Consider the following 27842-nt stretch of genomic DNA (forward strand, 5'->3'; position numbering starts at 1 on the left):
TTCAATCCTCGTCCTGCTTGTTTTGTTTTAAACTTGGATTGTAACTCTAGAAGAGTACCAAATTTCAAAGGCTAGTTCAAATTGAGTGAATTTAGCCAAATTTTCAAAGTTGGCCAAAAACCAACCTAAATCTGTTTTGATAACTCAGGTTATCAACTTTGAGTCAATTTTTGAATATCGTCCACTTGGATTCATGGAAAGGTATTTTCTTGGAACTTGTAGTACTCGAAATGTAGTTTCCATCGGTACCAAGTTTTCCAATTTTGGACATTCAGGGAGTGAGTTATGATTTTTCAAAGAATACCAAAAAATTGTAAATTCTTGACCTTTTGAAAAGAAATCCGCGCGGGAAACTATTCAGGAGAATCCGGCCTTGAAGCCGGCCAGTTCTTGGCTGGATAATCGGCCGGATTGGTGTTGAATTTTGAAAAAAATTTGGATCCTCACTGCCTTGAATCCGGCCGGCAATCCGATCGGATATCCGGCCAGTTCTGGCCGAATTGTGACATGGCCTGCCCTGTTTCGGCTTCGGTCGTTCGTTTTGAAATCTATTTACACGTACTTGTTCCCATCCAATGATTTTAAGGATAATGATCCATTTTTACTCGAGTTTTGAAACCCTTTTGAAGCATCGATATTCAAGGAAAATCTAGGCTCAATTTTTGAGAAATTTTCTAGATCGTACTAGTGAACGACTTTCCTCATTATTAGGGGATTATCATTAATAGTCCATTATTAATTGTCCAGGCTCGCACATAGACCTTCAAAAGGATTCCACGGTGAACGCTTGAGCCTTGGGTGATATTTCTTCTTGCTACTTGGTGAGTGTCAAGTGCGTATTTACTTGAACTCCTGTGAACTTGATACATGCTTACCTGTTATCAATGCTTTGAGATTTTGAAAATGGAGTCGAGTGTGTACTTTATCGCACTCGTTCTCATTTGAAAACAATAACTCATGCTTCAAATGCTTGAATATATCAAATGCTGGAATATATCAAATGCTTGAATGACATGAAATACTATGCTATGGCTGCATACGTCGTTGGAGTGAATCTCCTCGACACACACATGTACATGGGGGACGCCCAATCTCATAGGTCGACCTTGGGACTCGAGCCGGCACGGGCTTGGTCGGGAACATCGGTGAGCCATGAGATTCACATGATAAGCTTGATCTATTGGAGAGATCTTGCTTAGCATACTCGTGGAGTATCTCCTTATAAATGTCTTGTGGGCCCGGAACGATATGTAAGGTGGACGAACATGAGAAGTAAGTGGAGATCTACGGATTTGAAATACCGACCCGGTTGACGGAGAGTCATCGCAGGAAGGTATACGATTGACCTTGGCAAAGCAAGTGGAACTTAGCTCCTGAGAGCTACCATATCCTTGAATTGTTTCTGTTTACATTTTCTTGAAATTGTTAATTACTTGCACATTACCAATTGACCTGTTATTTGGGCTTGTTACTTGGACTATGTGCTTGCATGTGTGTTCTTGGGCTCACGAGCATTTTGCTCACCCTGTAGATTTGTTTTCCTTAACAGGAATGGGTTTGGAATGAGACTCGAAGGAACTCCCTTTTGATGTACTTTTGTATTAGGGTTTCAATGTATTTTGGACTAGACCTCTTATTGGTTGTACTTTTGGGAACCTAATACATGATTTGGATATTTGATGTATTTGGAGGTAGTACATTTTGGATTTTGATGTACTTTTGGAAATCTGAGGCAAGGACTGGATAATTGTTATGAAATGTTAAGTTTGAAGTTTTCCGCACTTTCTTACTTTATCTGGTGTTGTTGAATAGTATTACGTTAAGCTTGAACGGAGATTGCCTTGAGTTCTGGCGAGAGCTGAGCAGGCGTCCCGCGGATACCCTTTGGTTCGCCTTAGGGAGAAGTGGGGGCGTCACAGTTGGTATCAGAGTTTAGGCTTCAGATCTCTGTAGTGTATCCTAGATTTAAAAGTTTAGGATGCCGGACTGTGGAATTGGATTGAAAGTTAAGTAACTGCTTGTGGGGATGAAAATTTGAACCTAGGTTTGAATTAGTGGATGCCAAGGAGTCTTAATCTTGTGTGATATATACGTGGGATAGTACGAAATGATCAAATCTAGTTCATTGAGTATATCTGGACCTACATGAGCTTTTACTTTTAAGTGTAAGCTAGGGAAGGCAAGGGTGATATTAAATTGTCTCGGGGACGCATTACGGTGGTCCATTATCGAGGAAGACCTAAGGGAGCATTGGAGAGATAGTCCAATTCACCGAACTAGGACTTCACGTGATTTCAAAGGACATGCTCGCACCCAAATGATGGGGTGTTAATAGTGGTCGATCATCAGAAGTGGCTATCTGAGGAAACTAGGGTAGTTCGAAAGAATAATCGAGAATCGAGAGCAATTATGGATGCCTAGATTACTAGATTTCCTGAAGCAAAAACTGGGATACTTGAGGAGCGGGGAAAACAAAGGTACCTTGTGAGAAGCTTTAAAAGGCTAAGAACCGACTTGCTAGGGTAGTGCTCGAAATTAAAGATCGAATGGATAAGTCGATGGCTGGATGCATTACCTCGGTTGAATAAGTGAAGAATGACAAGATACTCGATAAGGGACATGAGATTAAAACCCCTAGTGCTGGAATTGAGAATGATCCTATGAGACAGTAGAGACTTTTGGCTCCACCAATCCCTAAGCTAGTGACGTAGTTCACTTTAATGGTTTTGTCATAGTGGTCGGGGTGATGCTTACTCGAAGGCCATTGCATTTTGTGTTTTGCTTGATTATGTTTACTACCTTGTGAAACAATTGAATGTTACTCATGAGACACTTGACTTTATTACTTCATGATTTCAAATCTATGGTTGGGTTGTACACATTTACGATTATTTCGGAGTCTTCCCCTTTTATTCCTGAATTTGTTTGGCATGATTAAAGTGTCGCTTTTCAAATTTCGTTTATGTTCACTTATTTTATGACATGCCGTTGTGAATGTTAAATCCATGAGTGGCCAAACAAATGAAAAGGGACAGAGGGCAAGGGGTTAAGCAACCCCAAACTCAAGAGGATGATTATAGAGTGACTGCTGGACCGAACCGAAACCCTAGAAATGAAGGAAAACAATCACGTAGTTACTGTTATTGCCCATATGACTGATGTTCCAGCACGATTGGTTGAGTACTAAAGCTATAGACTAATAAGCTAACCTAAGAATCAAGAGAGATGTGAAAATGGAATGATTCTTAAAGTTCGCCTATCTAGGTTTCACGGAGGACCTAATCTCGAAATAGTAAGATTGATTTGAAAGGATACAATAAGGCACTAGTGCGAGCAAGAGGTTATAATTTCTTCTCGAACAACTTTATAGACAAGTATTGGAAAGTGAACTAAGATATGGAACCTTCATATTAAGGAATAAGGCGCCGTATCTTGCTGTGTTTGTAAATGATGATAGTAACCTCGTGGAAACCTAAGGACTTGGCCGTATTAAGCAGAGAATAGTTAAGATTTATATGCCGGAATAACCCATAAGCGAAAGAATGCAAGAGTAATATGGCTCAAGTTTCCATTATAAATAGCTACACATTTTGATCCTTTGATTTGTCTGGCAGGTTAGCATTTGACTTAAGTCAATTGGTAAGATGACAACTTTGGAAGAAATGCATAAAGAGATGAACATTCTTCGAAATGAGGTAGAATTTCAAAAGAAACTGGCTGACTACTGGGAAAGACGGTGGAAATAGGAATATGCAGAGAAACTGAATTGCTACGTAAGAATGTGGAACTGGAGAAGGAATACAAGAAAAATCCTCAAACTAGTCAAGCCGTCACTTCTTATGCAAATTGTGGATACTGTGGCAAGATTAACTGTCACGACCCCATTTTCCCCTAAGGCGAACCAGAGGGGTCAACGGGCCGCCTGCCCAGCTCTCGCCGGGACTCAGTCGATCACTACAGTCCTCAAACAAATACAAGATAAAATCTCCAATATAAATCAAATATTCCAACATTTACATATCAAAAGCGAAGCGTCCACGCTTCCACTGCGCCACTCTGATCCTTGGTCGCAATTATGATACAGGAGGAAGTCCAAAACTTGACTATTACACATCCAATCAATTCTAAACGTTCAATACAATCCCAATATGAATGATTACACAAAAGGAAATCCAAGTTCAATCCATACATGAAATAATCCATGAATAAACGCTACAAGCCCTTCCTTCGCCTTGAGCCCTGTGGAGGGGAATAAAACATTTTTGGGGTGAGCTAGAAGCTCAGCGAGTAACCAGTAAAATCAGTAATCAAATCGGTTCAACCATAGTTCATTTTAATGATGTTCAATTCAAATCAAATGATAAGTCCAGAAACAATTTCAACATTTACAAAACATTAAATATGGAGTATCAATAATTCAAGAAACATTTACAATGGAAAGCGATAGTAACATTCGTGCAAAGGATACATTCGTTCTCCTGTCATTTCATTGCATTTTTAGTTTCATTCGTGCATTCATTCACCCCGTCCCTGGCTTTTGGCCAGGCTCCACCAACCTACAAGGTAATACTCGAGTATACCGAAACGTTCACCCAAGTTCCTAGTCGCCCGACCGAGTCCGCTTCTGGCTCGAGACGACCGGTAACAAGGGGCAATGGCCAGTTCAGCCCAAAAGGCTTACATTCATGCGCAAGTAGCATGTAATCATTAATCATTGAAAATTTCATATTTCTTTAGGTCGAGTGCGATAAAGTACACACTCGCCTAGAAAACTCGTTTTTAACAATCATTGAAAGCAAAATCAATAATAACAAGACACTAATATGCAAGCACGCATGATATGTAAGAAAACAGTTCCAAAAGTAACTTTGAAAACAGTTCAAAAGTAGATAATGCAGGAAAGCGGTTCAAAAGTAAATTTGGAAACAGTTTGAGGTCACTCACCTCAATGGCTCAGAAATCATCCATCAAATAACATTGCCTTGCTCAAACCCAAGTCTTAGATCACAAACTCAATGCAATCAAGTCCTTTCAAAGTTCGGACAGCACTTCCCCTGAATTTGCTTACTTTTCCAGCCATCATGGCTTCATTATCCTCAGCCAGTCCCAAAGGTTCACACACAACAACAAGTTCATCCAATAGCCATTCAGCAAGCTCCAAGTAGTACTAGTACAAGTCAAGCTAGGGAAAAGTTTGGAAATGAAAGTTAAGCTCAAACCAGAAAAACAGTGTTGACGTCATTTTGCGGTAATGGTACCAAAAGCACTACGATGGTCGGATGAAGGTGTAAGACCCACCGTTTTGAAGCTAAGAGATAGGGCTACAACAATGTAGAAGGCCACTCTGTCCAAATCCTAGCACAACTAGGTCAAAAAGGCAGAATACCAAACCAGAACCGTAATTGCAGGTTTACAAATTACACTATGCTGTAATCAGTACAACTCAGTTTAAACAGGTCCAAATGCAGAAATTCCAAAGGCATATGGTAGCTAGGACATCAAGCTACATTTCATCTGAAGACACCAACATCCAAATCCAAAGAAATTCCAGTCAAAATAGACGATTACAATCGCAGTTCGCACATTCTGATCACCCAGAACAGCAACAGTAAAAACGACATATCTCACTCTACATTACTCCAAATGACCTGAAATTTTACAGGCATCTCAAACACATCACTACCTACAACTTTCATGTTTTAAGAAAAGGCCAATTCGGCCCATAACCATATGATCCAAAACCGGACAGAAAAGGGGGTTATGAAACCCTAACTTTTCACAATTCAATCCAAACCCAAAATTGGTTGCAATTTCCTATCATTTACATCCACTAGAGTCATAACCCCTTATTACCAACCATCATAAACAACCACAACATCATGATCACATTAAACCAGAAAATTTCTCAAAAAAATAAAAACTTCACCATATCATCCATAAGCAAGAAATAAATCACAAAAGTCAACACCTTAGCCACCACTAGGCACAAATTAAACATCACTAAGTGTAGGAGGATAGTCAATCACTACTTACCAAGTAAACAAGAGAGAGGAAGTTGTAGAACACCCTAGCTTCTCCAAAAACTTCACCAAACAACTCACTAGCACCTAGTGGAAGGATTTTATGGAGTAGAAACTAGTTTAGGCAAGTGGTTTGGTTGATTTGAGCTAGTTGGGAGCTTGAAAATTGAAGAAAGTTTCTTCCTTCTTGAGCTTAAGAGGGCCGGCCACCAAGGAGCAAAAAATGGTGAATTTTGAGGTAATTTTAAGATATTTAACCAATTAGTCAAAAGGTCAAAAACAAGAATAGTAAATCATAAATCACCACCAACCATATAATGACACTTGGCATCACTTTAAATGCAATGCTATCCTGTGGTCACCTCTCACATCAATCACTTCACCTCCTCTACTTATCTCTTAACACCCGATAAATTTTACACAGTATCCGAAACTTAACCTTATTGGCCGAATTTTTTCGAACTTTTCGCACTAGTAGGTCCCACGTCCATTATCTATTCTTAATTTCTCAAAAACTCTCCAATACCAGAAAAATCATTTGAAAACGATATTTGCTCATAAACTTTATCTGGGGAATTTTTCTAATCAAGAAAATGTAGAAAAGGCGGGCGATTAAATAAAATAAACCCTAGAAAATTAGAAAATTTCCGGGTTCTCAAACTCATTTTTTTCGGGGCGTCACAGATTGAAACGCCCGCATTTTCTACATTTTCTTGATTAGAAAATTTTTCAGATAAAGTTTATGAGCAAAAATGGTTTTTAAATGATTTTCTAGTATCGGTTAGTTTTTGAGAAATAAAGAGCGTATATCGGACGTGGGACCCGCTAGTGTGGAAATTCGGAAGAAATTCGGCCAAAAAGGTTAAGTTTTGGATACTGTGTAAAATTTATCGGGTGTTAGGAGATAAGTAGAGGAGGTGATTTGATTGATGTGAGAGGAAAAAGAAAAGATAGGAGTGCATTAATGGAGGTGACAAGTGTCACCCTTGTATTGGAAGTAACTTAAGATTTACTATTCATTTTTGTTGACATTTTGACCAATTGGTTAAATATCCTAAAATGAACCAAAATTCATTCATTTCTTACCTTCTTGGTGGCCGGCCCTCTTGAGCTAAAAAGGAAGAGAAAACTCTTCAAAATCTTGGTAACTACCTAGCTCAAATCATCCAACCAAGTGCTTGATCAAGTTTCTACTCCATAAACTCTATCCCTTTGGTGCTAGTGAGTGGTTTAGTGAAGCTTGTTTGAAGAGCTAAGGTGGCCAACATCTCTACCTCTCTTGTTACTAGGTGAGTGGTGTGTGAATTTACTCTTACACCTAATGATGTTGAATTTATGCCTAATGGTGGCTATAGAGTTGGAAATTGTGGTTTATTGCTTGCTTATGGATGATTTGGTGAAGTTTTTATTTTTTTGAGGAATTTTCTGGTTTAATGTGATCATGGTCTTGTGGTTATTTATGATGGTTGGTAATGAGGGGTTATGACTCTTGTGGATGTAAATGATTGGTAATTGCAACCAATTTTGGGTTTGGAAGAAATTCTGGAAAATTAGGGTTCTTGGTTCTTCATTCTGTCCGAAGTTTTAGGTCCTAGATAGAGGCCGAATTGGCCTTTGCTCAAAACATGAAAGTTGTAGGTATTGATGAGTTTGAAGTGCCTACAAAATTTCAGGGCATTTGGAGTAGTGTAGAGTGAGTTATACCGTTTTTACTGTTGCTGTTCTGGGTGATCAGAATGTGCGAACTGCACTTGTAATTGACTGTTTTGGCTGGGATTGGTTTGGATTTTGTTATTGGTGTTTTCTGATGAAATGTAGCTGGATGTCTTAGCTATCATATGCCTTTGGAATTTCGGCATTTGGACCTGTATAGACTGAGATAGACGAATTACAGTTTTGTGTGATTTGGGAACCTGCAATTACGGTTCTGGGTTGGTTTTCTGCATTTTTGACCTAGTTGTGCTAGGATTTGGACTGAGTGGCCTTCTACATTGTTGTAGCCCTGTCTTTTAGATTCGAGACGGTGTATCTTACACCCTAATCCGATAATCGTAGTGCAATTTGTACCATTACCGCAAAATGACGTCAAAACTGTTTTTCTTTTTTGAGCTAAACCTTCATTTCCGGACTCTTCCCTAGCTTGACTTGTACTAGTACTACTTGGAGCTTGCTGAATAGCTATGGGATGAACTTGTTGTTGTTGTGTGTGTACCTTTGGGACTGGCAGAGGATATAATGAAGCCATGATGGCTGGAAAAGTTAACAAATTCAGGGGAAGTGCTGTCCGAACTTTGAAGGAAGTTATTTGCATTGAGTTTGTGATTTAGGACTTGAATGATGAAATTGGCTATATTGGACGAGGATTGTGAGCCGTGGAGGTGAGTGACCTTAAACTCTCTCCAACGTTACCTTTGAAATGTTTCTTGCATCATTTCTTTGATTGCATATCCTGTGTGCCGGCATATAAGTTCTTGACATGTTTTGGCTCAAATGAGTACTTGGAATTCGTGTGCTGGACCCCAACGTTTCCTCCACTGGTTAATGTTCCTGTAGAGCCAATGGGCTCTTTCTCACTGTTCAATGTTAAATGTTCAATGTTAAACGATTGTTTGGAGCGTTGGACGTCTAAGTACCATGATTTCACTGGCTCACGAGAGAAATCAAAGTGCACTGATTACTGAATCATGACATTATTGAAATGAACGATTGTGAAACTGATTTGATAACTGATTTTATTGGTTACTCGCTGAGCTTCTAGCTCACCCCAAAATTTTATTCCCCTCCACAGGGCTCAAGGCGAAGGAGTGGCTTGTAGTGTTTAATCTGGATTATCTTCATGTATGGATTGAATTTGGATTGTCCTTTTGTGTAATCATTCATATTGGGATTGTATTGAACGTTTAGAATTGATTGGATGTGTAATAGTCAAGTTTGGGACTTCCTCCTGTATCATAATTGCGACAAGGATCAGAGTGGCGCAGTGGAAGCGTGGACGCTTCGCTTTTGATATGTAAAGTTGGGAACCTTTTGATGTATAGATTTTATCTTGAAATTCAATTAAGGATGTAGTGAACGACTGAGTCCCGGCGAGAGCTGGGCAGGCGGCCCGCCGAACCCTGGTTCGCCTTAGGGGGAGGTGGGGCGAAACAATCTCCCCTCCTTAAAAGAATGTCGTCCTCGACATTCCTCTTGTACCAATCAAGTCAAGACATCCGCAAAAAATCTCTCAAGAGTCATCAAACCCACAGTCCCGGCATCTAAACTTCAAGCTAGGATACACTACCAGAGATCTGAACCTAAGCTCTGATACCAATTGTCACGACCACCGAGTTTTCCCTAAGGCGAACCAGAGGGTCAACGGGCTGCCTGTCCAGCTCTTCGCCGGACTCAGTCGATCATACAGTCCTCAACAAATAAGATAATCTCCTATATAATCAAATATCAACATTTACATATCAAAAGCGAAGGCGTCACTGCTTCCGCTTGCGCCACTCTTGATCCTTGGTCGCATTATGAATACAGGAGGAAGTTCCAAACTTGACTATCTACGATCAATCCCATCAATTCTAGACGTCACACAATCCAAATACTGATTAACAAAAGGAAATCCAAGTTCAATCATACATGAATATCCATGAATAAACGTACAAGCCCTTCCTTCGCCTTGAGCCCTGTGGAGGGGAATAAATCTTTGGGGTGAGCTAGAAGCTCAGCGAGTACAGATAAATCAGTAAAAATGTTCAACATAGTTCATTTTTTAATGATGTTCAATTAGAATCAAATGATAAGTCCAGAAAATTTCAACATTTCAAAACATTAAATATGGAGTATCAATAATTCAGAAACATTTCAATGGAAAGCGATAGTATTGTGCAAAGGATAAATCGTTCTTCACTGTCATTTCGATTGCATTTTTGTTCATTTGGGTGCATTCATTCACCGTCCCTAGCTTTTGGCCTGAACTACCAACTACAAGGAATATCGAGTATACCGAAACGTCACTGGCCAAGTCCAGTCGCACCAGAGTCCGCTTCTGCGAACGACGTAACAAGGGGCAGGATGGCCAGTTCAGCCCAAAAGGCTTAATTCACGCGCAAGTAGCATGTAATATTAATCATTGTGAAAATTTCATATTTCTTTAGGTCGAGTGCGATAAAGTACACACTCGCCTAAAAAACTCGTTTTTAACAATCATTGAAAGCAAAATCAATAATAACAAGACACTAATATGCAAGCACGCATGATATGTAAGAAAACAGTTCCAAAAGTAACTTTTAAAACAGTTCAAAAGTAGATAATGCAGGAAAGCGGTTCAAAAGTAAATTTGGAAACAGTTTGAGGTCACTCACCTCAATGGCTCAGAAATCATCCATCAAATAACATTGCCTTGCTCAAACCCAAGTCTTAGATCACAAACTCAATGCAATCAAGTCCTTTCAAAGTTCGGACAGCACTTCCCCTGAATTTGCTTACTTTTCCAGCCATCATGGCTTCATTATCCTCAGCCAGTCCCAAAGGTTCACACACAACAACAAGTTCATCCAATAGCCATTCAGCAAGCTCCAAGTAGTACTAGTACAAGTCAAGCTAGGGAAAAGTTTGGAAATGAAAGTTAAGCTCAAACCAGAAAAACAGTTTTGACGTCATTTTCCGGTAATGGTACCAAAAGCACTACGATGGTCGGATGAAGGTGCAAGACCCACCGTTTTGAAGCTAAGAGATAGGGCTACAACAATGTAGAAGGCCACTCTGTCCAAATCCTAGCACAACTAGGTCAAAAAGGCAGAATATCAAACCAGAACCGTAATTGCAGGTTTACAAATTACACTATGCTGTAATCAGTACAACTCAGTCTAAACAGGTCCAAATGCAGAAATTCCAAAGGCATATGGTAGCTAGGACATCAAGCTACATTTCATCAGAAGACACCTAGTGGAAGGATTTTATGGAGTAGAAACTAGTTTAGGCAAGTGGTTTGGTTGATTTGAGCTAGTTGGGAGCTTGAAAATTGAAGAAAGTTTCTTCCTTCTTGAGCTTAAGAGGGCCGGCCACCAAGGAGCAAAAAATGGTGAATTTTGAGGTAATTTTAAGATATTTAACCAATTAGTCAAAAGGTCAAAAACAAGAATAGTAAATCATAAATCACCACCAACCATATAATGACACTTGGCATCACTTTAAATGCAATGCTATCCTTTGGTCACCTCTCACATCAATCACTTCACCTCCTCTACTTATCTCTTAACACCCGATAAATTTTACACAGTATCCGAAACTTAACCTTATTGGCCGAATTTTTCCGAACTTTTCGCACTAGTAGGTCCCACGTCCATTATCTATTCTTAATTTCTTAAAAACTCTCCAATACTAGAAAAATCATTTGAAAACGATATTTGCTCATAAACTTTATCTGGGAAATTTTTCTAATCAAGAAAATGTAGAAAAGGCGGGCGATTAAATAAAATAAACCCTAGAAAATTAGAAAATTTCCGGGTTCTCAAACTCATTTTTTTCGGGGCGTCACAGTCTAGGTCTTGAGATCAGGCCCACAACTTCATCATATGTCACAAATTTCACAAAAGTCACCCCGAGTTACAAGCTCAAGGGGTTCAGCACCAAAATAATTCATATATACACAGCTCATAAAGAAGCACAAGTACAAATTAGGGTTTAGGTCGAGTGTGATCAAGTACACCCTCGCCTAAGTACCCTCTCATCCACACCAAAGCAAATAAGCAGGTGATACACAAAAATGGCCTGAATACTTACACAAAGATCAAGTATAGCAAAATGTGAAGATCACGTCACGTATCCCAACTAGTAGGCCCCACTGGCACCGTCTAGCCCGTCACCGTCTGAAATAAAAGATTGCACCACATTACCACACAAACAACTACTAAGATGTGCAAATAAAGCGAAATAGCAAAACGGATACACACGCGTGGAAATGGTGAACGGAAGCGGAAACGGCCGGTAAACGGAAATGAACAGATTTGCCGCCCAAAACTGTTTTGACTACAAGTTAGGCTAGGAATGTTGGATGAAAGTGGGTGAGACACCGTTTCGAAGCTAAGAGAACGAGTTACAACTTTTATGAAGGCCCGTAGTCCAGATCACAATGGAACTAGGGCAAAAATACACAAGACTGTCCCAGCCGTTTCAATTTAGGTTACCGAACAGGCCCTGTTTGAACGACCATAACTCATGACTCAGAGATCGGAATTAAGAAATTCTAGAGGCGTTGGAAAGCTCATTTATAAGGCTATAACTTTTATGTTTTGATCAAAAGCTGAATCAGTACAGAGAATAAGTAAAAATGGGTCCAAAATTCCTGTCAGAACTGTCCAACTTCAAAGGCAGTTCTGACACCCGATTTTGTTTTGGGTGTAACTAGAGCTACGGAACTCGGATTTGGACGTACTTTATACCGTTTTGAAGCTGAAATGAAGATCTACAAGTCTTATGAAGACCTCAATACCCAGTTCCTTGGTTATCAATGTGAACTGAGCACGGTCAGAAGCAAAAACCACAAACGTCACCAAATCCAGCATTTCACATAGTCATTAGTGTTTTGGTCATAACTCAGGCTACACTGATCGGATTGGGATGAAATTTTGCAGTCACAACAAGGAATTCAGAAACTACAACTTTCATGTTTTGGGCAGAGCCTGAATCAATATGTAGCACAAATAAAAATGTAGCCAAATTTCAGATTCTGGACTGCCCTGTTTTCCAGATTTGAACGGTTTCGCGTGCCGCAAACACATGGTCCGTTTCTATGGTTCTCATGCAAGGTTTCCAACCAATAACATACCAAATATACACACATATACTAACTTCTAAATGACCTACAAATGGGCCGAAACTTTCCCTCTAAGTCACCATAAAATTACCAAACACTAACCATAGTCCCTAACCTCACTTCATTTGCACCAATGAACTTAATCTAACAACCTACTAACCCAAACCCTAACCAATTAAACTCTAGCCAAGCTAAACTAACCTGATGGAGACTAGGGTTTCATGGTCCAAATCTGATTTTCTAAGAATCAACCATACAAGTGAAATTAACACATCAAGAATTCCATTTACAAGCCAAAACCCAACCAAATCAACTTAATGAATCATGAAACAAGAAACCCTAACCTTACCTAGCCTTGACCGAAATTTAGGCAGCAATATAGCGCCCAAAATAAACCATCAAACTACACAATAATCACCACATAAACCATACAAAGTCACAATCACAACACAAACATCAATTTCATGGTTTCAACACTTAATCACCAAACTTTAACTTCCAAGTGAGATGATGTACCTTCAAGTAAGCTTGGTAAGTGAGGAACTACAATAATCAAGTGCCAAAGTTGTTTCCTTAGGCTCCACAAGCAAGATGGAAGGCTAGAAGAAGATGAACTTGGAGAAAATTTTCTCTCTTCTCTTGCTCTAAGGTTCGGCCACCTCTCTCTCTCTCTCTTCCTTTGGTTTTGTTTTGTTTATTTCTTATGATTATCTTACAAATCCTATGATATAAGGTTAGTCAAAGCCTTAGAAGATATTTTTCCTAACAACCAATCACATAAAAGCTTCAATTTTGCTCTTTAGCCCTTACACCTTCACTTTCTCTTTCTTAATCTCTTTCCCTCAAACATTTGGAAGTCTTTCAATTAACTCCATAGGATACAAACTTAATTTAGTCTAACACACTTAATCACAATTAATTCCTTCCCTAAGCATCCTCCTATAGGAATCACCTATACTTAGTCATACCTTATCTCACATAAAAGCAAATAAACAACAACTTTCTTATCATAGGCAAAAGTAAGGGTTTTAACCCCAACTTAGGGTTCTAATAAATTATAACACTAGAGGTTTTAATAGTTTAGGATTTTCTAACCTTTTAAACTTACTTAACCTATATAAAATGGATTGAATTCTCTACTAAAACACACACTAGCATAACTAACTCTAACTACAGCTCAAACTTGTGATTAATACAAAAACTAGAGTTTTAATCATAACCCAAATTAGGGTTTTCTAATAAGCCCTAAAACCCAATTTCACCGCACAAATAATTAATATCACCTAATATCAAACTTAAGAACTAACCGGGGTCTCACACACTTGACACTCATCAATTCAAAAGCAAGAGAGTAAATAAAACCCTTTAGTTGTCCGCACCGGAATTCCTTTCGAAACCCTCTTGAGCACCTGAAGAAATAGCGACCAACCATCACTCACATGTACTCTAGACCGCTTAACATTCAAGGAAGAAAATGCACTTGCTTAAAACTTAAACAACGCCTTAAAAGAGTTTTAATTCATCGAAAATCGAGATTCAAATATGAGGATTTAAAGTCACAAGGAAAACTTGTATCATGTGACGACCCCACCTCCCCTTAAGGCGAACCAAAGGGTTCGGCGGACCGCCTGCCCAGCTCTCGCCGGAACTCACTGCAATCTTCAAGTAAATTACAAATTAAACTCCAATATCACATGAAATACTCCACTAAAACAATCATGTACTCTAAAATATAAAAGAACGATTCATGCTTATATATTACATCCAAGATTTTCAATGTACTTTTACAATACCGAAAGCCCAAAATAATCATAAGTTTTACACTATGGAGTCTCAGAATTAAAGATAACGACTAGTTCTACCCAAAGGGGGTCACTAATTAAGCCTCAGAACTTCCACTTCCAAACCAGTTAAGGAAAACAAATTGGGGTGAGCTAATGCTCAGTGAGGCCAAGAGAAAAACATGCAAGCATGCGAACAAAGACACAATATAAAGCAATAACTTGAGTAACAAATAACTTCGAAACATTAAGCAGGTAGGGAATTTAATCACAATAAAAGGATACGGCAGTTCTCAGGAGCTAATCCACGCGCGATCCAAGCTCAGGTAGTTGACCCTCCGTCAACTTTCACAGTTATCCATGTAGAACTCCACTTACTACCTCCAGCCACCATGACACCCTCTTGGATCCGTAACCAAACAAGCATATAGGTGGTATCACTTAACAAGTATACCTAGCAAGACCCCTTATTTGGATCAAGCTATAACACTTCCCAAGGTTCACCAAGTTTCTCGACCAAGCCCTTGCCGGCTCGAGTTACAAGGCTAGCCAATGGGTTGAGGCCTCCCCCCCATTCACTTTTAGGTCGATGAGACGAAGCTCCAATCGACAAGATTTGGTCATGGCATTGAGACGGGATGAGCGGTACCTCCTACCCTAAAAGGGCATGATACATTCTGCCGCTCAATGCTTACGAAAAACACTTTCATTTGCATTCACATGTAACACGTATCACTTATCAAGCAAGCAATTTCATGAAAGAGAGGACAAGGGTGATAAAGTACACCCTAGCCTCATTAACTAGCAAGTACGAGAAACATTTCATTTAAACACTTAACATGCACTTGATACTCACCAAAAGTCGTGAGAGAGAGAAAAAAATGAGGCGGCTAAACGAGTTCTTCGGAGTTCTCGTATTCACCTGAGACATGTATAATCATGATCATTCACGTGCATATTCAAGGCCAAGAAAAAATATCAAGTCATTTTCATGTTTATTGTAAAAATCAGGAAACTGGAGGTTTATGTCAGAAAAATTTAGAAAATCGTAACTTAATATTTACAAGTCCAAAATTTACGTGGTTGATACCGTTGGAAACGTAATTGAAAGGGATACAACTTTGTAGAAGACACCTTGATGAGATTCCATACGGATTTTGCCCAGTTTTTCCGTCAATAGACTGCTACAGTAAAATGCAGGGCAGGGAAAATTCTGTTTTTCCAGCGGACGTGGAAAAATCACCAAAAATCACAGAAAATGAGTTAGCCCCTGAAATTTACATGGATTGTAGCCTTATGTGTCTAGTTTCAAACCAAACAAACAGGACTCGATTTGGAGTGGTATACACCAAAAGATGACCTTTTTCCCGAAACTGGTCTGATGTTCCAGAAAGCAAATTTCCAGTTTTCACTTTATCAAGTTCACTCCTTTCTTTTCCTTGGAAGAGCTAATCGGTTTAATCAACCCAAATACACTTAAAATCCATTATTTTGGCAAAACTTTAACTCAAATAAAAGCTCCAAAAATCTGAAATTTCGTCCCAAAATTTCGGCCAACATGAAAGATTCAGAACAGAAACTTTTCCTCTTACTATACTTAAACACACACAAGTTCATCCATCCAAATTGAGGAAAACCTTGCCATAATTAACAAGTCAAACATGTAATAAAACAAAATTTATCACATATATACATCCAATCACATATCACACATCCAATATCGAAATATTGAGACCTAGATCAAGTGCGATAAGGTGCACCCCGATCTAAGTCTCATTTAATCACATTTAATCATATAAGGCAGCTAATACAATAAATCCCAATTGCTCAAATCAAACACATGTCCTTAGATGAGTGCGATAAAGTACACACTCACCTTATAAAGAGAATACAGTTCACAAATCCATTTAGCAAACCCTTTTTGTAACGACAAATACATTTAAATAAATAAAGGGGCACATTTAACTAAAATACTTGAGGAAAGATTTTAACAAATAAGGAACACTCACCAATCACCGCTCATGATCCCCATTCACCACAATTGATTATTGTCCAAATCCAATTCCTAAAACACAAAGTTCAATATCACATATCACGGTCACCTTTTAGCAATTTAAGCACAACTCGAGCTACACTTATCAGATTGAAACAAAAAATATACCGTTTCGAAGCTAAGAGATAGCTCTACAATTCTCATGAAGACATCTCAAATCAGTTCCCAACCTAACCAAGCTAAATTTATCCAAACAGTCCCCCGATTTTCCAGTTCGAAGCTCACTGTGAAATTCAACTAGCAGTCCTGATTCATTCAATCATATCTCAGCACACATAACTCCGATTCAGGTAATTCCAAAACCATTTGAAATTTAAGATACAAGGATAAAATTCTTAAGAAGGCATCAAAAACTAATTCATTCATCTTCCTAGCCAAACGAAGCAATTACAGAGGCAGATTATCATGTCTGACAAAAACAGGGCAGCACGGGTAAAATAGTCATTTCACAAGGTACCCTGTTCCGATTGAGCTGAAAATCTACAGGCATAATCTACACTCAATTCTATACAACTTCCATGTTTCGTTCTAAGGCTAATTCAGTCTCCATCATACCCGAATATTCAAGCCAATTTCAGACAAGAAATCTGGAACAGTAATCAAAACTGCCAAATTCATTCAATCAATTTCAACCCACGAATTTCCAGCTATGAAATCAGTTCCTAGCTTAGTAACTCCAACTTCTAGTTACTACTACAAGCTATACCATAAAAATTGAGAGCTAGGAAGTCAGGTTACCTTTCAATCTTCAAGAAACAAAGCTGGACAGAGATGATGAAGACAGCCAGCAGTCAATCGTTCCTTCTCCTTGCTTTCACACATAATTGGAGGGATAAATGGTTGATTGAATTCCCAGATTTCCTCTTGCTTTTCTCCCTTTTCCCCTCTATTTTCTCTCGCTCTCTCGAGGCTCTCTTTCTCTCTCTCTCTCTCCTTTTTCTTGTCCAGCTTGCCCGACTTCCCCTCCCCTCTCTTTCTTTTATGTTATTTACTTTGCTTAACTAGGAAGGCTTGATATATTTTAGAGTAGAGTCAAAGTCTTCTTTTCCTTTCTTTTCTTTTGGTCACTTTTTTTTTTTCTTGCTCTCACCCGGCTCTCCTCCTCTTTGTCTCTTGTTGTTTTTGGTCTTGTCTTGGTTAATATAACTTAGTCAAAGTGCCAAGTTAAATCCAAGTTTTGCTTTTGTCTCTTGGTCAATTTTGTCAAGCTTCAACTTCCAACCACATTTTTTGGGCCCTCACAGAAGCAAGAGTGCAGAAAAGAAAAAGAAAAAGAAAAAGAGACCAATATGATGTTGCTACTGCTGTTAATCTACGCAGCCTTGATAGTTGAGGCGGGGGCAACAATGGCAATGATGCTGAAACTTTCCCTACCATGATGATGAGAATTGAAGAGAAATTTTAAAAAAAATTATTTTTACATATTCATTGGTTCATAACCACAAAACGAAACAAGAAATAGAATGCACAATCTTTTAATTATGGAATTCAATTTGTTACCATTGACACAGATGATTTCCATCTAATTTTCACACTATCTAACTACCGGGGGGTGGGGGGTCTTCTAGATATATTTGAAGAAGATGGTGTTCCATGTCCTCCAGACAAACCACAAGAGGGTTCTGCACATTTTACCTTGATAATAAGGATTAATTTTATATACGCTGATAGTGTATGTACTGTCATGTCTGGATGGATGCCATATTTGTTGAATTTGAATTTCAAATCTAAATTTTTACATATGTGGTATTCATCTAACTATGATAGTATGTACACTGCAAGATTTACTCTAATAATAATGGGCAACACTAAAACTCCACTTTTATTATTGAGAACTTATACATTGTTTTAGTTTGCATTGTTCACCAAAAGTTGCACTTCTATCAATTATGTGTAATACTGGTGAGTTAGTGTACCTATCTTCATTTTAAACTAAATGAATACTGTGAATATCACTATAAATGTAACATTATTAGATATTGATAATTTCAAGTATTTTATACTTATTAAGCATTTGCCTTGCAAATTTTCAAAATATTAGATCTTCCAATAAGTCATTGTGGAATACACATTATAATCTTTTGAAGTTAAAACCAAACTAAAATGACACACACACACACATATATATACTCTTTTTTAACCTCATATAACAAAACTATACATGTGAAATTTATTTTGCAAGTGGTTAGAAAGTCATTCCTTGTGATTGTTATCTTAGAAATAAGCAGTTCTTACTTGATTAAATAATTCAAAAAATAATTCTATTTAACTAGTCAATTAGCCTTAACTCTCTTGCTTGTTCTAATTAAAAAAAAATCTTGACTCTTGAGATTTCTAAATTGTTCCCATGGAGATGGGGTTGTTGATTGAATGTTAAGGCATATATCAAAACAATATTATTCATATCCCTGATTGAATTAAGGAAAATAGAGTAGAGTGCCTAGCATGAAAATAAATTGCACAAATATAACTTATTAAAAGACGTTGAAAATTATATAGGTTTCAAGATATAATTTAGTTAAAACTTATAGAAAATAACATGGTAATATTTAGTTGAGTGTATAATAAAAATGTCTAATTTATATTTTTTGGTTAAGATAGTGAAAATTGTATGAGTTTAAACTATGAGCCTACATTATTTTAATTTTTGTATCAAGCCAAAATTGAGTATTTTGCTAGTATATACTTTTGTTCTCTATAAAATATTTTTGTAACTGGAGAGAACTTCATTGCCTAAGTCAGTGCCCAAATAATCTCGTACGCACCAAAATATGTTTAATTATCTTTCATTTATTTTGTTCATTATGGCTTTCTAGATCCTCATTTGTGTTAATTCTTTTAAAAGTTTCCTAATTAGGAAGATCCTATTATTTTCTAGCTTCGTAGGAAGACGAATAATCTCTTCTAGAAGAGATTGTTTGTTTCCCATATATCCCTTCTATTACCCGATTACTTCTGTCAAGTATCTAATCCAATTGGATTCCATTTAGAATGTAAAACTATTGATCCATTTGCTAAGCCTATAAGAATGTTGAAATTCTTAAAATAATTTGTCTTACTATCTACCTACAAAGTAGTAATATGTATATTAGAACCTCAAAGAAAAATTTATTTTTCAGTGTTTAACCTTCATTATGTTGTGTTGAGGGAATGTTATAAATAATCATACTCTATTGTTAGCCAAACCCTATTATGGTTTAAGGTTGAAGACCCACGAATTAGAGGGCTTGAGTTCAAATCCTCACTTCTTAAGCCCCATACTCTTTTGCTGCTAGAAAAAAAAAACTCTGTTATGGTTTGTTCGCATGTCGATTCGTTTGTCCCCAAAGTAATGAAAAATAGTATCACTACATCTTTACATATTTCTCATATTGGATTTTATTCATTCAAACACATATTACTAGCCATTGGATTGTATGCCCAATGATCAGATGTTTAAACATGGCCATCAATTGATCTTGATAACAATTTTACACTTTTTCACAAATGCATGATACACTTGTTGGCCAGCGTCTAACATAACATCTCTAATGATGCAGGAAACAATTTGTGTGGCTGACCTTTGAAATTATCTTGCCCCAAAAAGAAATCTATTCAAAAAACCATAGTCATTATTTTTATTTTTGTTGGAGTTGTTTTAATTACAATTCTTTTAGCCTCTTTTTTCTGTCGATTTTGGATTAGACGCTCAGACTATGAGGAATCCACTATTGAAAACCTCAAGAGTAAAGAATCTTTTCATAAACCTTATACTAGCAAGAGATGGGTAGATGATCAACAAGCTCTAAAGTACAAAAGAAACAACCAAGGAGACTTATTATATTTTGTTAGGAATGATAGGTAGAAGTTTGAGTTAGAAGATCTACTTAGAGCTTCACCTAAAGTACTGGGCAGTGGAAACCTTGGGTCTTCGTATAAATCTAATCTTCTTAATGGTCTATCCATGGTTGTCAAAAGGTTTAGACATATGAGCAATGTGGGAAAGGAACAATTTTTTGAGCACTTGAGGAGGCTAGGAAACTTGTTATATCCTAATGGGCAAAAAATCTCAACGGCCACTGAACTATTGGTCAGATTATGTTTTGACCATCAAACTATTTTTCCTCAGTAATTGGTAGAGGTGGCAATTTGTCCCAAGTCCCAATGGGTTACCCATGCCCATGGGGACTTTGGGCGGGATGGGTATTGGATTTTGATATTGGGTTTAAAATGGGACAAATCCCAATTGTACCCATTAATTGATGGGAATACTTGGGAAATACTTGGGTACCCATTGGGCTCAAATAACAAGGGCTCTGTTTGGTTTAACTATTTTTGGGGGGTATTTTTGAAATATTTTATTATAGCAGTGTATATGAAAAATTTTTACTATAAAATTTTTTTGAAATTTTTGATATACTAATATGGATGGGATGTTTTTTGAGTTATTGTATATTACTGTAACATTGTATTTGAAAAACTTATTTTTTGAAAAAATAGCCAATCCAAACGGACTCTTAGATTCAAAAATTATCTTTAACAATTTTTATAGTCATACTAGAGAATATAATCTAGTAGTTTTCCTAGTCATTATCCACAAGAATTTTCAACATTTCAGTCAATTTAGACCTGTCATCTTTGGACAATGATGAGAATAAATATTCAATACCTTAAGTACCTTGGCCATCTTGATATATGTTGGAATTTGACTGTATATCTATTTTTTCCTTTATTTGTTAATCCAATTTTTGATGGGAATCCTGAGTATAAAGCACTTGCATGTTTATTTAATAAAATTAAAAAAAAAATTAATAAATCAAAAATATTAAAATTATATAAAAAATAAAAATGAATTAAAGGAAAAAAATATGTAGAAAATAGATTTGGGTATTGGGCGGGATCAATCTAAACCCATCCCAAAGTGATCCCACCCAACTTAGTCCCAAAATACATATGAGTAAGATTGGGCCCAAACCCATATGACCCGGTTCCATCACAAACCCAAGCAAATCCCGCCCATCCCGCCCATTTTGCCACCTCTAGTAATTGGCTACTAAACAACTTAATCAGTAGATTCATGACCATTTAGTCAATAGTTGCTCTTAATCTGTGAAATTAGCAGTACACATGGCAAAGTGCGGGGGATAATTTTGTCCAATAACTACGCGGTCCTATTTCACAGATTAACTGATAATTTTATAAATTAAGAGCAATTATCGACTAAATGGTCATCACTTTACTTATTAAGTTGTTTAGTGGTCAATTACTGACGAAAAATAATTTGATAGTCAAAACATGATCTAACCAATAATTTAGTGACCGCTAAGGTTTTTTACCCTATCCTAATCTTCTGCCTCTGGTGGCGTTTTATTATACGAAAGAAGAAAAACTTTGTCACCAATTTTGCTACATGTGGAAGCTTGGCTAGCCATCTCCATGGTAAGTTATTTATGCTTTAGATATCATAATCTAGGAATTTCTCTTATTACTCCAAAAGTGCCGAATATCAACTCAAACTATTTAATTTAAAACTAAGATTAATTTATAAAAGGTTAAAACTTTTGGAACATGGATACTTTTCACATTAATATATTTGCATATACATATTAGTTAATTACATATACATAAAGGATGATCAAATTAAGGAGATCATAACTCGTATTTTTGTTGTTTAAAATTTTTTTGCTCATAATGGTATCGTTAACATAATTCAATTTTGGTATAGGAAAAGAGACTAAGTTTTTTATAAACATTGAGAAATCAAAATGAATTAGCATTTCCTTTTGCATAAAGGTTACTGTATTAGAGTTATCCTAAATTGGAGACCTTTGCTTTTAAATGATCTTAATCATTAAGAATTTGTTAGAAAACGAAAAAAGTTAAGAACCTCACAACAATTAAATATGTTAAGTTTTTTTTTTCTTATTATTGTCCTACCTACCATTTGCATTAATTCAAATGCTTTTGATTAGGCAAACATAGCCCTAACCAACCTGGTCTTGACTAGCCAATTCGCTTAAATATCGTCAAAGGAGTCGCCAAGGGCTTGGCTTACCTTTATAAAGAGCTTCCCGAAGTGCCTCTACCACATGGACACTTGAAATCATCAAATGTTCTTCTAGGCCAAAAATTTGAACCAGTCCTTGCAAACTAAGCTCTAGCTTTATTGATGAACAAAGAAAATGTTCAAAAACTCATGATGGCCTACAAATCACCCGAATTTATGCAGCATGATCAAGTTACTAGAAAGATAGATGTATGAAGCCTTGGTATTTTGATACTTGAGTTGCTGACCGGAAGATTTCCAACTAACTACTTGTGACAAGGTAAGGGCGCTAATAAAGATTTGGCAACATGGGTTAATTCTGTTGTGAGAGAAGAATGGACTAGTGAGGTATTTGACAACAACATGTATGGGACAAAATATGGAGAGGGCCGAATGCTTAAACTCTTGAAAATTGGAATGTGTTGTTGTGAATGGAACATGGAGAGAAGGTGGGATTTGAGTGTGGTTGTTGAGAAGATTGAAGAGTTGAAAGCAAGGGATAGTGATAAGCAAGACTACCCTTCTTATAGGAGTGAAGGAGACATGTACACTTCCAAGGGAATGACTAGTAATGACTTTTCTTTTTCTACGGTTGACAAAAGTTTGCGTGCGTGAAATGAAGAAGTGAAGAAATTTGGGTTTACATAATGAGTCACTTATTGTGGTTAAGATGTTGAATCAGTCATTCCATACTATCATGTTGGATTACCCTAGTAGCATTACTTTTTTCATCCCAATTTATAAATGTAAACAGTTCTCATTTGTCTACCTTATGAGATATCATTCCTTGGATCTATTAGCATAGACAAGATTACTGGTTTCAATGAGTTCTTTTACTTGTGTATATAATCTCATCACAAGTTCATTATAGTATGGACCCATAAAATGTAACCATTGATTTTACTTAAGTTACTAAAAAAACAAACTAACGAAATGAGTGTCTTCACATGAGTTTTTGTTTTTAATAGTAGTTTTTCTTGGTTAACTAGAAACTTTAAAACAATTTGCTAGAGAAAGTCACTTTTTAGTGCAAAGTTATCTTCCTTACTAAAAAACTTCTAAAGACAAACATGTTATTTCATTCAAAAAACTATTCAGGCTTGATATGTATCTTCCTCCAAACTCTTTTCTATTACCTTTATACACTGATATTCTGAACAAGCTATCTCCTTAAACTACAACCTCAATCTCCACCCCAAGAAACATTCTTAGACGATTTTGAATTTTAAGGGTGTTGATTATATTAAAAAGATAAAATTATTGACAAAATCAAATAAATATTAAGAATTATAACTATTTAGATGTATGTAAATAAATAGGTGCTAGTATAATCAACCAAAGTTTCATATGAGAAATATTAATACTAACAATTTCATTAAGTATTTTGACAAAATGTTTTTTTGGAAAAGAGTTGGACTCTTGAAGATTTTGTGGTGTATGGTATGGAAACGATGCATGTTCAAGTGAAGAGTTGTTCAATTAAGCCAAGATGGTAGGTGAATTCTTGTATGCTGTAGACCTTCAACTTTAATTGATAGTAATAGAACTTTTTAGAACATCCTTTATGTCTAGGTCATTGTGACAGCCCCACCTTCCCTTAGGGTGTACCCCAAGAATTAGCTGTGACGACTTGAAAATTTGCTTATATTTTCTTGTAATTCCCTCTTATTTTGAATAAATTATTTTATAATTCCTTTACTACTCATTTTATTCCCTCAATAGTTGTAATAGAATCGAGAGTTTTACTTTTACTTTTATAGTTAGAGCAAATTAGGGTTTTTACGCATTTTGGTAGTGTGATCACTTGGTGAGGTGTGTGTATTAAATTTGGTGGATAAGAGCAAGTATTAAATAAGAGGAATTGTGTGATTAGACGTGCTAATAATAAGTTAGTGAATCAGAAGTTAAAACACAAGTACGCGAGAGTTAAGGAAAATAGGCTTGAACCGACGTACACCGTTTGCTACCGATCGAATACACCACTTGATCACTACTTTCTTAATTTTTGCTAAAAATGTATTTAGTTAGATAAATGTAATAGTTAGATTATTATTATTTTAATTCCCCCCTTATATTATAATTAGGGTCCCAAATGTAATAGTTAGATTTTTATTTGCATTTATTTGCCTATGTGCTTGCATGCTTGTGTTCACGTGTTTATTCGCTTTAATTAGGGTTTTGCATTTAGAAATCATGCCTTTGTGCTATGTGATCTATGTGTTCTATATGTTTACTTGCTTTAATTATGTCGTTGTATATGATTTATTTAGTGATAATAAATGTATGACGTCACCACACTAGTCCAACGCTAGTTGTGGTCATTCTCCCCGATTTCTTACTAGTCCAACGCTAGTGAAGACTTGTAGAAATGGGCTAGTCCAATGCTAGACCCTTTAGACCGTTCACACGCTAGAACCACATGCTTGCATGACAATCACTACATTTTATGCATATTTTCTACTTTTTAGGATCTTTACCATTTTGCATGATATTTCCTCTATATGTATATCCCTTATTCCTATGTGCGAAACATAACATTTAGACTTACATTCCATTTAAGAAAATTAGAAATATGTTAGATCATTTGCTTGATTAGGTTAGGAGAGTACCCTTTAAATATGGGAAATGGACGAGTATGGCTTCTTAGCCTTAGCACGCTCGTATCTTTTCTATAAAAAAAAAAATTGAGTCACGAATCTTAGTCCCCCGTACCCGTTATGTTGCATTCCTCTTTTTAGGTCACATATATTTATATATTATAATTTTTCTTTTCTTCGAGTCTCACTTTTTGCATATTCATGACCTTTTTTAAGAATCATTTTGGGCATCACAATTAATGCGATTTGCACCAATTAAATTTTGAAGAGATATTTCGACCCACTCGATATTCATTAGGTATAGGTTTGCATCCATATAGTAACATCCAAATGTGATAAGTTTTATAGATTAAATTAAGAAAATTTTTGACTAAATCACGCAACTAGCATTGGTTAGATTGAAAGGATGCCTTAGATCAAATCTTTGCCTTCCATTTCTTCAACCAAGACTCCTGAACCCTTTTCTCTTGTTTTCAAAGACCTGAGTAATTTAAAAAGGGTATTACCTATTTTTTTATTAAAAATACATTTTTCGGTGACTTGGTACACCTTAACTCAATACCAAATGGCGACTCCTATTTTTTCTCAAAAACCCTTTTTAAACTATTATTTTGGGCCAAAATCGTCACACTTTTTAAGTCCCATTTTAGGTCCTTTTTCTTTATTTATTCTCTAAAAATTAAAAACTCATTTTCACTCAAAATTAATCAAAAATTCATTTTATAATTCGTAATTTTATTTTTCAAAAAAAATGGGGCGCGACACATATATACAGTCACTACCTTACAGATTACAAAACTATTCTAGATATCCTCTATCCCTCAACAATTTGAACTTCAATACAATTTCTTCCTTTGATAATTATCATTTCCTCTTGTTTCTATTGGATTAGGCATGAATCTCGACATCTTACATGCCAAAATTAAAAATTTAAAGTTTTTTTCTTTGTTCTCTTCTGTATTTAGCACTTTAAATTTTCAAATGTTTCATATATGCCCTAAACTTTACAATAGTAAAGTTGATCACAACTCTTTCTTCTCGATATAATTTTCCCTGTAAGAACTAAATTTTCATACTTCTTATACATTTCATGAAATTTCTTTAACTTCTCCAATTATAAATTTATTATTGTAATTATTTTCACTATTGTTATGATGATAATTTTCTTTCAACACTTCATTCCTTTAGTCTCTAGTTTATAAAATTTTAATGCAATTCTAATATGAAATTTTTTTTAAACAATATTCTTCCAAACTTTTCTACAAAATTCTTTAACTTATCTTCGTATATGAAAAATTGTTATAGTAATATGATTCTTTTTATGATCTTATAAATTCTCCATTCATTTGCTTGTAAAACTAGTTCACTATAGATATTTTGTGACCAACCTCAATCAATAATGATAAAATTCAAGATATTAGAGACATAGTATTAGTTACATAATACTATCATGACATCTTCATAATAGGATCCTTTTTCTTTTCCTGTCTTATGAAGGTTCAAATGATCATTAAATTGACATGGATCATTTTCATTATCTAGTAGTAACACATTGGTCGTAGGTTAGGAAGTTTTAACAATATTTTTTACTAATTTCAGTTGTCTTTCACAAGAATCTCTCATCATTTCAAAACAATTGTTTAGCTAAGAAATAATTTTCTAATACTAATATTATACTACACTATAATATGACATGCTGGCACTATTAATACCATACTTGACAGTATGTTTTTAAAATTTTTTAGTATTTGCCAACACTACTAGTATGATTTGTTGACAATACTGATACTCTATTAGATAGTACTATAATTTATTTTCGTAATACTTCTTCTGGCATTTGATAATACATATCCTATAACTTGTTCATCTTTTTTTTAAGAAATATTATTTTTTATTTTTATATTACTTCTTTTAGTATTTTACAATGCTAGCAATATTTTTACAATAATAGATTGTACTTATAAACAGTACTATTTTTTCATAGTTCTTTTAGTATTTGACAGCACTAATACTATAGTTTATTGACAATATAAATACGATATTAGTTTTTTTTTTGTAATGGAAGCATTTAATGTATTTTATATAATTTTTTTTGTAAGAAATAACTTTGTATCACACATCCTGCCCCATCTCTAAATAACCCTACCGTCGGCATCTATGAAAATTTGGAAACCCAGACGCATCTAAAGAAATATCTCCCCTCACCAATCGAGGCAACGCATTATAGGTCTCATAAATTGCAGTACACTTAATCTCCACGCCAATATTAGACAATCTATCCGCAGACTTGTTTGCCTCCTGGAAGCAATGAGACACGGCCTCAAAATACTGTCTATATTGTTGCAGATTTAGTAACTCCCTCTGCAACTGCCATGGGCACTGAACCTTCCCCTGAATAATACGGCCCAACACCAGTGAATCAGATTCCAAGTGCAACCTAACAAAGCCCCAGGACACACCTAACTGCACACCAAAAAGCAGAGCCTTCATCTCCGCCTGAAAGCTAGTAGCCTCCCCAAACCAACATGAGAAGCCAAGCAGGAACCTCCCATCATAATCCCTGA

The 27842-nt window shown here is 36.2% G+C and overlaps 1 long non-coding RNA gene across 1 annotated transcript; it reads right to left on the reverse strand.

Moving 5' to 3' along the window:
* Positions 1–15436: 15436 nt before the first annotated feature.
* LOC113755196 lies at positions 15437–17551 on the reverse strand. The gene is made up of 3 exons (XR_003465602.1): positions 17395–17551; positions 16613–16668; positions 15437–15525 (listed from the first exon to the last, which is right to left on the reverse strand). It is a non-coding gene; the product is annotated as an uncharacterized LOC113755196 (long non-coding RNA).
* Between the last annotated feature and the right edge of the window lie 10291 nt (positions 17552–27842).

Source organism: Coffea eugenioides, unplaced genomic scaffold (assembly GCF_003713205.1).
Source record: "Coffea eugenioides isolate CCC68of unplaced genomic scaffold, Ceug_1.0 ScVebR1_129;HRSCAF=551, whole genome shotgun sequence".
Lineage (NCBI taxonomy): Eukaryota > Viridiplantae > Streptophyta > Magnoliopsida > Gentianales > Rubiaceae > Coffea > Coffea eugenioides.